The sequence below is a fragment of the Octopus sinensis genome, linkage group LG12 (assembly GCF_006345805.1).
Source record: "Octopus sinensis linkage group LG12, ASM634580v1, whole genome shotgun sequence".
NCBI lineage: Eukaryota > Metazoa > Mollusca > Cephalopoda > Octopoda > Octopodidae > Octopus > Octopus sinensis.
In genome coordinates, this window is record NC_043008.1 from 64,318,563 (window position 1) to 64,333,113 (window position 14,551).

At 35.3% G+C, this 14,551-nt stretch overlaps 1 long non-coding RNA gene across 1 annotated transcript in view; it reads right to left on the bottom strand.

Moving 5' to 3' along the window:
• Positions 1-201: 201 nt before the first annotated feature.
• Positions 202-14,551, bottom strand: part of LOC118765562 — a 23,329-nt gene continuing 8,979 nt past the window's right edge. The window contains exons 2-3 of the long non-coding RNA XR_005001424.1: positions 7,461-7,465; positions 202-286 (exon numbers count right to left, since the gene is read on the bottom strand). This is a non-coding gene — a long non-coding RNA (uncharacterized LOC118765562). The remainder of the gene's footprint in view (positions 287-7,460; positions 7,466-14,551) is intronic.

The window sequence follows — 14,551 nt, forward strand, 5'->3', positions numbered from 1 at the left end:
ATGCAAAAACAACAAAATAATGGGTTCATTAGGTTAAGTTTTATTTGTGAAATACAATTGCTTTGAATTTGCTTCAGAAAAAGGTCTCTGTTTGTGATGGTTAGTTGGGGTGGTGTGCTATGAATGTGGCCTGGGTGTCAAGGGCGCAGCAGCCCGAAAATGTTTGGGAGCCACAGAGGAATAGATACAAAGGTTTGACTGAAAGAACCGACTATTGCAAGCTAAAATAAATATTGATAAAAATGCATTTTGCCAAATTTGGACATACTATAGTTTAACATAACAACTATATATACATACATACATACATGCATGCATTCATACGTACATGCATGCATACATAAATACCTACCTACCTACATACACACACACATATATATGTATGTATGTATGTATATGGATGGATGCATATTTATATATCTATGTATATAATAACAACTACAATGATAATTATAATGATGATGTTTATAATGATAGCAAAAAAATTACATAATAAATACATACACACAGACATACACGTACACACACATACACACACTCACACACGGAAATACACACACACACACACATTCACATGTTTTAATCTAAGATGGAGATGAACACCGATGTGTTTCCATGTGGAAAGCTTAATAAATTTTAACGGTTTTCTCATTTAACATGAAACCAATGGTAGCCTTAAGCCATAAAGAAAGAAATTTTATACACCAATGTGGTTTTGAGTACTCATTCTCATTGTTCGATATGAACGTATATATGAAGGACTCATGTGTGTGTGCATGATTCTGTATGTATGTATGTGTCTGAGTGTGTTTTCTGTGTGTGCACAGGTGTATATATATATATATATATATGTATATATGTGTGTGTGTGTGAAAATGTAAAAAATACAAACAGGGACAAGAACGTGAAACATTTAGAAGACGATACAAAAAACACGGACGGGACATTCGAAGCCTTCAATCTTCAGTCAAGAACTGGATCATCTTCGCAATTTCGGCTGATTAATCTTGAGATTGCTCCGATCTGGCCAGCCCCAAAGGAAAATCTAAGCCAAGCACATTAGATTCGTTGGAAGAAAGCCTCGAATGTATACAAAACAAGGACGGTGTTACACGAATAAAATTACAAAAATACGTAAAAACAATAATGATAACACGAATAAGAATACAAAAATACGTAAAAACAATAATGATAATAATAATAACAACAAAAACAGGACGTCACAGACAAGCGTCTTTTCGACAGGACGAGTAAATTTTTTGAGCTGGCGTTAGAAAAAAGCCTTAGGGCTACAGAGAGAAAAAAAAATGTGTCTTGCCGCAACGGCTGCTGACCACGAAGAGGCAAGCAATCGGTTGGCTAGTCACGTGTGAGGGAAAGAGAGAGAGGAAAAGAGGGACAGATGAAGAGAGAAAGAAGGGGAACAAGGAAGAAAGGAGGAGGAGGAGGAGAAGAGAGAGAGTGAGAGAAAAAGAGACAGATCAAAGTGGAGTGCAAAGTGTGAAAGGCAGAGAAATGTAGGAGAGGGGGAGAGAGACAGTGTTGCAGAGTCGTACCATGTGTTAAAGTATATATATATATATATAGGGGTATAGCAGTGAATGAAAAGTCGTATTCCTATCACCACCACCTTCATCAAAACAAAAGTTAGAGAATGTTTCATATTTGAACAGAAATTGTTCGTTGCTGCAAGGAATGCAAATAGAACATGCAAAATCAACTAATAGTATTATCTCCATTTTTAAAATTGAAGTTTATATATGTCATCAGGGAACAGACAAAAAAATAAATAAATAACTATAAAGACTGTAAGAAAAAGAAAGTATTTGGCACACTGACAATCTTGAATAGGTTAGAAGAATTTACATAAAATATTTCACTTTTAAGAAATAATCCAAACAGAAATATTTGGCCAATGTAATTATTTTATTCTAGTTTCTTATGAGTCTGTATTTTCATTTTTATTTTATTGTTTAGGTATTTTTACTTTCACTTTCAGTTTCTTTTTTGCAGTTTTCAAGAAGTAGTAACTTATATATATAAGCGTTTTGAAGGCTGTCTGTTAACGACAACACAAGATATAGGTTTTGTTCAAATAACAAAGAACTAGTCGGTAAATTCTACCTCAAAATGTCACCCTGTTTGTTAGAGGTGATAGCCTTAGGAGAAACACTGCAAACAATTTCTCAGAGAATATGTAACAAAATTAGATTTCTTGTAGACAAAGGTTGATGATAAAGAATACCAATTCAAAGAAATTGAGGGAGAGTAAAGAATATAGCTTTAGGCATTACTCTACTTTTCAAAAGTTGAGATAATTCACCTAAGATGTTCACATGCTATTTTCTTAATGATGCCCAAGTGCATGATGGGAACAATAAAGATATAAGTAGAATGTCTTTATTATATTTGGTAATTTCTTTTGTATTTATATATAATATTATTTGTTTTATAGTAGATATTTAATGTTGCATGCATATTGCACGTAAATAAATTATTTCTTCGCTTTTCCTTTCTTACTTTCTTCACCTCCCTCACTCTCTCTCTCTCTACTTCTGCTTAACATATATATATATATCATTATACACACACATCCACATAAGCACACCTACACACACACACATAGATATAGAATATGAAATAATATAATATAATGCCAACAACAACAACAGTTGTACACCATGAACACAAATGCACACATTTGAAAATATGTCAGATCTACAAGCAGCCCATTCAAGTGTGTCGTAGCAAACACAAATCCTCCTATAGGATATCAGAGAGGTGCAATATGATGTCCCTGGCCAGCTAAGTGTGGTGTTTGAAAGAGAAAGGCTTGCTATATATCATTAAAAGGTAGCTCCTAGGACAATCAGGGCTGTACTTCAATAGAAATAAACAATCCAAGTTTTGCTTTCCTGAAAAAGCAAGAATTCTGAAAAACTCACTTGAATCAGGAACCTTTTTTAAACTCCAAAACTGAGATGTTTAGTGACTGTCCTTATCAGAGGAAATTCATGTTGAAAACATGGAATTCCACATTTGCCATCAAGGTAAATGCTACCATCTTCAGCTATATTTGGCAGACTTGTCATGGATATAAATGGAACCGATGTAAGGCAGATAACTCTGCCTCACACATTGTTTTGCCAGTAGAGTTCATTCTGGAAATGTTTTGCTTCCAAAATTAACTGACCATGCTGTTTTCCTCTCACCTGTTGTAGAGAGATTTATGTGCCTCTATCTGTTTGAGTCTGATGAATTGCCTATAGAGCTGAGTAGTTTATAAGTGTGAAACTAATGGTCAGTCTCTGACTAGCCAAAAGAAACAACTGTCTCAATATATATACAATTGCAGCGTGGAAGGTGTTTATAAATAATTTAAGAAACACACAAAAACCGTTAAATTCACTTCAATATTTTAATTTAATTTGCCAAAATATTTTCGTCGCTTTGAGACCTGTTCACTGAATTTTGCTAGTGAACAGGTTGCGGTCTCAAAGCGACGAAAATATTTTGGTAAATTAGTTTTAAATATTGAAGTGAATCTGACGGTTTTTGTGTGTTTCTTAAATGGCTTATAAACCCCGTCCATGCTGAAATTGTTTTTGTTCCAGCACACGATCTCAGATCAGGTTACTTGCTATGCAAGTACATCTCCATAATATATATATATATATATATATTATATATACATACATACATACATACATATATACATACATACATGCATACATACATACGTACGTACATACATATATATATATTAATATAAGTAGATGTAAAAGTGCATCCTTATGATTAATATAATGATATATATATATATATATATATATCATAATATTAATCATAAGGATGCACTTTTACATCTACCTATATTAATATTGCTGTTATTATCAACTACTTATTTTGCCTGAACAAAACAGCTAAAAACAGTTGTTTGGATTTTAGCTGTTCCTTCTAGCACACAAGGAATCCTATGATGAATACCTTTTATGTGTTTAAATGTAAACTGGATATATATATATATATATATATATATATATATATATATGTGTGTGTGTATGTATATATATATATATACAACAGGCTTCTATCAGTTTTCGTCTTTCAGATCAAGGTTTGAGAATAGAGACTTGTCAAGATACCCCGAGCTGCATCCAAAACTATGTACATGGGAAGCAAACTTCTTAAAAATACTGCTATGCTTATGATTATACGTGTATACTATATGCATATGTATATATACATATCTGTGTGTGTGTGCCTGAGTGTGTTTGTTTGTGTGTTTGTGTTTATGTATGTATATACCGATACATACATGTGTTCATATGTGTGTATATATATATATACATATACATATATATATATATGTGTGTGTGTGTGTGTGTGTGTGTGTGTGTGTGTATGTGTGTGGGAGTCTGTATGTATGTTTGTATGTATGTAAGTATGTTTGTATGTATATATATGGAAAATTAATTTTTTTCTTATATTACTAGGAGGAAATACTGTCTACTAAAAGTAACTGAAAATATTTGAAGATAAATGAGAAATTGTCTGCAAACTTCTGCTACTACGTGTATACAATAACTTACAACACAATACTCACCACGTTTAACATCATCCATAAGCAAGAAATTGAATATATGTTGTTAACTTCCATTTCCTATTGTATATTTCCTCTTCAGTAAGTTTTTAATATCTCTCATGTAAATCTGCCAAAAAATTCACGTAATGTTTTCACAGAACATACTGTAAACACAAATCCCTACAATTGCTGCTTTCTCTATTTATAAACAGTCTAGAGGTTCTAAAAGTTATGACCATGTTATTTTATCCTTTTATTTTATTTTACAGTTTTTAAATATACTTCTTATATATCAATTTCTTAAGCTAAAACACGGAAATAACAATATAAAAACAAACAGTAAATAGACTCTTTCTTTCTTTCTTTCTTTTATTCATCTATTTATTTGTTTATTTTATTTCTTGTGTGAAAATGCTTATCACAGACAAAATATTGTAAATTAAATGTAAACAAGACTGGTGCGGAACAAATGTATTTACTGCTGACATAGCTTAACACGAATTATGGAAGGTAAACAATGCAAAGAATTGCATTAAAAAACGAAAGTGAAAGTAACGGGCTCTCTACAGAGGAAAAACATGGAATTTAATTCTGGATTCTTTGTGTGTTTATATGTGTCTGTCTATGCTTATATACATATGCATGCCAGTATGGAAATCAGACAGTAAATAATGATGTTAAGGATGATGATAATATATATATATATGTATATGTGTGTGTACGTATTTATGTATATATACATACACATATATATAAATATTTAAGTATATATATATATATATAATATAAATAATATAAGTGTATAATATAAATTTATCTCCAATTTATATTTTATATACTCCCTAATATTATTATATATATATATATATATAATATACATACATATATATATATATATATATATACATATATATAAATATTTAAATATATATATGTGTGTATAAACACACAAACAGATAGATATTTAAACATACATGCATATATATCATCATTTAATAGCCATCTTCCATACTGGCATACATTGAATAGCTTGGTAGAATCTGATGATTCCTAGGACTGTATTGTGCTACAGCATTAGCTTCAATTTCTATTGCTGGATATCCTTCTTAATTCCAAATTCTATACAGAATGTACCAAATGATTTTTGTTGTGACACTGACACTAGGGAGGGTGCTATGCAACTCACAAGTCTATATAACCAGTGACAAGGTATGTGTAAAAAGCATCTTAGTTAGGTATAATCTGCACACCCCAACAATGTTAACTTCACTGCGGGTTACACCTGTCTCCTGTTAACTTTGGTAAATTCACAGTTTCTTACTGACAATGACATAGTATATCTGACAAACAGTAAGAAACTGTGAATTTACCAAAGTTAACAGGGGGCAGATGTTATCCACATTGGGTTGTGATACTCATCTTACTTGAAGAAGACTGGTCAACTACTTGAAGAACTCTAATCAACAGCTGTATTTCTTGTAAACTTTCTTCTATATTGGCACGAATGGAATGTGTCATCATAGTCTGTGTCACTTTTTTCTTGGAGTCACAGCTCTACTTTATCATTTGTAGAACAACATATCACATAGGTTTAATTTTTCTTCTTGCTATTTCTTTATATGAAAACATAATATACACATACATACATACATACATACATACATACATACATACATACATACATACATACATACATACATACATACATACATACATATATATATAGACATGTGTGTGTGCATGTGTACACGTGTCTGTGTTTTTCCCCACCAACATCGCTTGACAACTGAAGATGGTGTGTTTATGTCCCCCTAACTTAGCAGTTCAGCAAAAGAGATTGATAGGATAAGTACTAGGCTTACAAAGAATAAGTCCTAGGGTTGATTTGTTCAAGTAAAGGCAGTGCTCCAGCATGACCACAGTCAAATGACTGAACCAAATACAAATATAAAAGAATACACACACACACACACATATATATTTATATATATGTATACTTTACTTTACTTTACTTTACTTACTTGTTTCAGTCATTTTGACTGCGGCCATGCTGGAGCACCGCCTTTAGTCGAGCAAATCGACCCCAGGACTTATTCTTTGTAAGCCCAGTACTTATTCTATCGGTCTCTTTTGCCGAACCGCAAGTGACGGGGACGTAAACACACCAGCATCGGTTGTCAAGCAATGCTAGGGGGACTAACACAGACACACAAACACACACACACACATACATATATATATATACATATATACGACGGGCTTCTTTCAGTTTCCCTCTACTAAATCCACTCACAAGGCATTGGTCGGCCCGGGGCTATAGCAGAAGACACTTGCCCAAGATGCCACGCAGTGGGACTGAACCCAGAACCATGTGGCTGGTTAGCAAGCTACTTACCACACAGCCACTCCAGTAGATATTTTATGACAAATTTTAGTACAAGAAGATGGACTGGACAGGCGTTTTTGCAAATCACTACAATTATTTCAGTGAATCATAACCAGCTGTAAGTGAATGCTACATAGATTATAATCTATATATAATTATATGATATTGTATTAATATGATTCAGCAACAGCCATATGAATGCACATGTTCAGCTAACCATGTAACTATCCTTTGTTGAATAACACCAGAAGTAAATAAATTTTTCGTTATATACTGTTGTTATATTTTGTAACTAACACACAAGCACACAAATATACACACACAAACATACACACATACACACACATACACATGTAAATGGTGAACAACAAGAATGAGTTCTCTACACTGCATTGATGTTTTCATCCCAATTGGAGACAAACACCGTCCCTTCATATGATCGGCTTGAAAAATTGTTAGGATATTAAGATATTTTTCTTAACATGAAACCAATGCTAGCCTTTATATACAAATAAAAAATATATATATGTGTGTATGTGCATATGTATAAGTTACAGGGACATAAGTACACCAACACTGGTTGTCTAGTAGTGGTGCAGGACACAGACACAAAGACAAACACACACTTGCATGCACATACACAAACACACATACACACATACACATACACACACACACACAAACACATACAAACAAACACACATGCAGACATATACGATGGGCTTCTTTCAGTTTCCACTCACAAAGCTTTGCTCAGCCCAAAGCAAGAGTGGAAGACACTTGCTCAATATGCCCTGCAGTGGGACTGAACCTAGAACCATGTGGTTGGGAAACAAACTTCTTAACATACAGCCACACCTGTACCTATGAGGAGACCCCCTTCGGTCATGAATGACCATGGGATTGCGCCTAGAAAGTTACTCTCCGATGCACAAGTCCAGGCAAGGTTATCTGTGGAAGGTCAGCAGTCGCCCATGCATACCAGCTTCCTCTCTCCACACCACTGATGTTATCCAAGGGAATGGCACCAGTGATGTCGCAACTCATTTCAACGGCTGAGTTAACTGGAGCAATATGAAATAAAGTATCTTGCTCAAGAACACAACATACAGCCTGGTTCGAGAATCAGACTCACAACCTCACAATCATAAGCTCGACACCCTAACCACTGAGTCATGCAACTTCACCTATACGCCTGTACCTATACATGTATTATATATTGTTGTGACCCCCTTCGGTCATGAATGACCATGGGATTGCACCTAGAAAGTTACCCTCCGAGGCACAAGTCTGGGCAAGGTTGTTTATGGAAGACCAGCAGTTCCCCACACATACCAGCCTCCCCTCTCCATGCCACTAGTGTTATCCAAGAGAAAGGCAAAGGCCGATACAACTTGGCACCAGTGACGTCGCAGCTCATTTATTAACGTGCAAGTGGCTGAGCACTCCACAGACACGTGTACCCTTAACATAGCTCTCAGGGAGATTCAGCGTGACACAGCATGTGACAAGGATGGCCATTTGAAACACAGGTACAACAGAAACAGGAAGAAAGAGTGAGAGAAAGTTGTGGTGAAAGAGTACAGCAGGGTTCACCACCACCCCTTGCATGAGCCACGTGGAACTTTAGGTGTTTTCGAACAATAAACACTCACAATGCCCGGTCTTCGAATCGAAACCGCGATCCTTCGACCATGAGTCCGCTGTCCTAACCACCGGGCCATTGCGCCTCCTGTATTATATATACACATACATTATCATCATCGTTTAACGTCTGTTTTCCGTGCTAGCACGGGTTGGACGGTTCGACCGGAGTCTTGGAAGCCAGGGGCTGCTCCAGGCTCCAGTCTGATCTGGCAGAGTTTCTACGGCTGGATGCCCTTCCTAACGCCAACCACTCCGCGAGTGTAGTGGGTGCTTTTTACGTGCCACCTGCACAGGTGCCAGGGGGGGGTCCGGCATCGGTCACGATCGGTTGGAGCTTTTAACGTGCCAGCGGCACGGAAGCCAGCCAAGGCGGCGCTGGTCTTTTTATGTGCCACCGGCACAGGAGCCAGTCGGGGTGGCGCTGGCATCGGCCACGTTCGGATGGTGCTTTTTATGTGCCATTATATACATACATTTTGTCTGTGTTAGAATTGAACTTGTAAAACTTTACATCTATTTGTATGGAAAGAAAAAGCTGTAACCCAACCATGAAAGTTATATTCAAAATACATTGCTTCCTTAAAAACATTGAGGTTACACTTATCAAAACATTGCTGGAATAAAACAACATCAAAGAAGCCTAAATAGTGTCATCAATATTTAGCAATATAATTAATTACAAAGGAAACTAATTGCAATTGTTTGACAGCCGATGTTGATACGTAAATTACATGTATTAAGAAATGTTTGTTATTTCTATGAATTTATATAGGGGTTAAAACGTAAATTTTGGCAAAGGAGTAAGTTTTGCAATTAGAATGAAACCGTTTCAGCTATAATTATGTCCTCATCAGTTCTTCTGTAGCCTGATCATCTCTATTAACTAGTGTAAGTGATTGCTATATATGTATGTATATACATACATAAATACATATATATATATACATATATATATATATATATATATATATATATATATATATATACACATATATATATGTATGTATATGTGTATATATATATATGTGTGTGTGTGTGTATATGTATATAAATAAATATATATATATATATACATATATATATATATATATATATATATATATATATACATATATATATATATACATATATTGATTATTTTTTATAGAAATCATCTATAGGAGTGTTATGTGTGTGTATGTGTATTTGAATGTTGTGTGTATATGTATGTGAGTGCGCATGCCTATGTTTACGTGTGTGTGTTTATATGTGTGTGTGTTTATATGTGTGTGTGTGTGTGTGTGTTATAGATTCAGAATTGTGGGGACTGATGATTGTAATTGTTATTGAACAGCTGTCTGATGGGTAATTTGGCTGTAGAAGTATTAAATATTATTTTGTTATATGTAATAAAGATGATGGAATCATAAGTATGAGACAGTGTCAGACTAGATTTGTTTTGTTGCATTTAATTATTTCTGTTATACTCTTTCTTTACTGGTTTTAACCATCAGGCTGCAACCATGCTGGAGCATTTCTTACAGGAGTTTTTGTTCATCGTATCTACTCCAATCCTTATTTCAATTATTTTGTTAATATCTGTTTGTTGAACTGCTAGGTTATGGGACAGAATGACACAGCATAGATAAAACTAACAAATACACACATGCACTTACATTTATACTCACATAGATATATATTAACACACTCTGGCATGTAAAAAACCACCATCTGAACGTGGCCGTTGCCAGTGCCGCCCCGACTGGCCTCGCGCCAGTGGCTCGTAAAAAGCACCATCCGTTCATGGCTGTTGCCAGCCTCGCCTGGCCCCCGTACCGGTGGCATGTAAAAAGCACCATCCGATCGTGGCCGTTTGCCAGCCTCGTCTGGCACCTGTGCCGGTGGCATGTAAAAAGCACCCACTACACTCACTGAGTGGTTGGCGTTAGGAAGGGCATCCAGCCGTAGAAACATTGCCAGATCAGACTGGGCCTGGTGCAGCCTTCTGGCTCCCCAGACCCCAGTTGAACCGTCCAACCCATGCTAGCATGGAAAGCGGACGCTAAACGATGATGATGATGATGATGATGATGATGATGATGCAAACACACATATATACAATATGTGGTAAATACCGCTAAAAACTTTCAAACCCACCTTCACCAAACCATTGAAGATGCTATTTCAGAAGCTTAAAAAAACTGGCATATTCCTAAAACTACTGAAAGCTGCAGTAGTAACACCTATACACAACGGAGGTAGCAGAACTGAAACTAAAAATTACAAACCTGTTTTTCTCGCATCTCACAAATCTAAAATTGCTAAAAAACAGAATAATTACATACCTTGAGGAAAACAACCTTTATGAAGACACACAGCATGGTTTTCAGACTGGATGAAGTTGTTTGTCACAACTAATATAACACCATAACACTGTCCTCAGTAATCTCTTGAGATGAATAGACACTGACTGCATGTCCTTTAAAAAGATTAATCATGGAATCATCTATCATAGGATAAGGGATCTTGATACCACAGGACAATTTGGAAAATGGTTCTTAGACTTCTTATAGGGTAGGAATCAATCTGTTGCTGCAAACAGTTTTGTTTGCAAAGTCACCTGTAATAAGTGGCAGTTATAAGTGGAGGTGCATGGCTTAGTGGTTAGTGTGTTGGACTTTTAATCGTAAGATTGTGGTATCGGCTGGTCTCATCCATCACAGATTTTTGGATCCAGGTGAAACATTATGGCGGAGAAGTACTGTCAGGAAATGGATGAAATACATAAGAAACTCTGACAACAACAGCCAGCACTGGTCAATAGAAAAGGACCAATTCTTCTCCACAATAATGATCGGCTTCACGTCGTATAACTGACCCTGCAGAAGTTGAACGAATTGGGCTATGAAACTCTGCCTCATCTGCCATACTCCCCAGACCTCTCACCTACCAACTACCACTTTTTCAAGCATCTTGACAACTTCCTGCATGCAAAATGCTTCAAAAACCAAGACGATGCCAAACACGCCTTCAACGACATCATCACCATCAGAACGCAGGATTTTTACGTTACTGGTATAAATAAACTTGTTCGCATTGGCAAAATTGTGTTGATTCTGATGGTGTTTATATCGATTAATAAAGTTTTGTTTGAGCCGAGCTACATGCACCTGAATTTAAAGGTTAAAAACCACATGAACTTTCTTGACAACCTAATATATTATGGAGATGTATTTGCATAGCAAGAGACCTGTTCAAAGATCATGTGCTGAAACAACAGCAATTGCAGCATGGAAGGTGTTTATAAGCCATTTAAAAACACACAAAAAACCGTTAGATTCACTTCAACATTTAAATTTAATTTGTCAAAATATTTTAGTTGCTTTGAAACTGCAGCCTGTTCACTGACAAAGTTCTGTGCTGCCTCTCTGCTGTTGTTGTGTATATATATATATTATATATATATATATATATGTTATATATTATTTACTATCTATTATATATATATATATATATATATATCCACAACCAGCATGGGCCAAATGTCATGCACCAAAACATTTGACATTTTTACTATATTAGTGTTGTTTTTGTAATGTGCAATATATATTGAATGAGTGTTAAGTTTGATATTGACTTTTGGCCCACCCTGTACACACACATATACATACATGCATATATGTGTATGTATATATACATATATATATATATATATATATATATATATGTATGTGTGTATGAGAGTGAGTGTGCGTGTGTGGGCATGTGTGTGGGTGTGAGTTGGTGTCACTTGTGTCAACATTGTGTGATTGCTAAAACGTGTCACACTTTTTATAACTGATGTGCTTCGTTTTCAAGTCTCTAGCAAAACATATCCATCCATGGGGGTAAAAAAAGATGACCTTACTTAGAAACAGGTGAGGGTTTAATGGTAGGATTGACATCTTGCTTTAGAAAATCTTCTCAACAAATATCAACTGATTCATGTAAGCATGGAAAAATGTACATTATAATGAAGGTGATGGCACATACACAAACACACACACACACACACACACACATGCACACACACACACACACACACATGCACACACACACATGCACACACACACACACACACATGCACACACACACACATTTTCATTCTGTCAGTTATGATGACAAGGGTTCCAGTTGATCTGAACAATGGAACAGCCTGCTTATGGAATTAATATTCGAGTGGTTGAAAAACACTCCACCGACATGCATAACCCTTAATTTTGTTCTCAGGGGAGCTTCAGTGTGACACAGAATGTGACTAGGCTAGCCCTTTGAAATACAGGTACTGCTCACTTTTGCCAGGTGAGTGAACAGGAGCAGCATGAGATAAAGTGTTTTGCTCAATGACACAACGCACTACCAGGAATTGAACTTATGATCTTACCATCAAGAGCTGAATACCCTAACCACTAAACCACATACCTTCTTACACTCACACACATACACACATACATACATGCATAGAGTCAGACTTGCATACTGAGTAATCATAAGACAAGTGGAATTCATAAAAGTAGCACCAGTTAGCTGTGGAAGTCAATTTTTTTTCTACTCTAGGCACAAGGCCCTAAATTTTTCGGGAGGGGTGCAGTCGATAAGATTGATCACAATACACAACTGGTACTTAATTTATCAACCTCGAAAGAATAAAAGGCAAAGTCTACTTTAGTGAAATTTGAACTCAGAACATAAAGACATGAAATGCAACTAACCATTTCGCCCGGCGTGCTAATATTTCTTACTTCTTTATCGCCCACAAGGGGCTAAACATAGAGGGGACAAACAAGGATAGACAAAGGGATTAATTCGATTCCATCGACCCCAGTGCATAACTGGCACTTAATTTATAGACCCTGAAAGGATGAAAGGCAAGTTTACCTTGATGGAATTTGAACTCAGAACACAAAGACAGATGAAATGCCACTAACCATTTCGCCTGGCATGCTAACATTTCTGCCAGCTCACCACCTTATTCAATTCATTTACAGTTTTGTGGTGTTGTGCTAATATAAGAAATCAATATAAGTAATAACAGTTTACTACTGCTAGTTTAGACTGAATTAAAGCAGTATATTTGTCTCAGTAGTGTTCTTATTTGATACAATTTGGAAGTACTACTAGTTTAAGATAGGTATCAGAATAAATTCATTTATCGTACTTGCAGAAATGGTAAGCTCTCTTGGGACATTATAAATATGATGTCGTTGAGTTTAAGAAACTCAATGTATTAACGTTCATTGGTTTAATTTAACAAAGCAATATTGGACGACTTCTTCTACTACTGATTCTCAATCATGTTTCGCTTATGGCACAGTTTCAATTATTACAACTTAATCTCACTCCTGGCTTCACAACTGAAGATGTTATAAGAATTAAGAAATTGCAGTAGTGAAAAAATATTCAAATTTAAAATACAAATGGAAAGAAAAGCTTAATTTCATCCAAAATTTTCTTTCTCTCTCTCTTTTTCTCACCCACCCTCTCTCTCTCTTTTCCTCTTTTTTTTTCTTTTTTTTTTGGTTCTGATTAAAATTCGTGTCATAAAATTTCCCAAGTTTCTAGCAAAAGTTTCCTTTTTGCTAATGTTAGTCATGAATTCATAAAATATTCAATATATCGAAATTGGTATTTTTCCATCTTTTATTTATTTAGTTATTATTTATTTATTTATTTATATATTTATTTTATTCTCTTTGGTCAAAAATGTACTGGTCGAAATTTTTTTTTTTAAAAGTAGAAAGCCAAAGAATTCGAGCATTATTTCCAAACCTCTTGGTATGCTTGAATCATTTAATTCCTTCTTGTGATAAAACAGGACATGAATGATTCAAAAATTATTGAAGCACAAATTTTTTGTGGCAGACTAGCGTCTTAAATCTAATGAAATTAGACTGACCCTTAATGAGATCACCAAT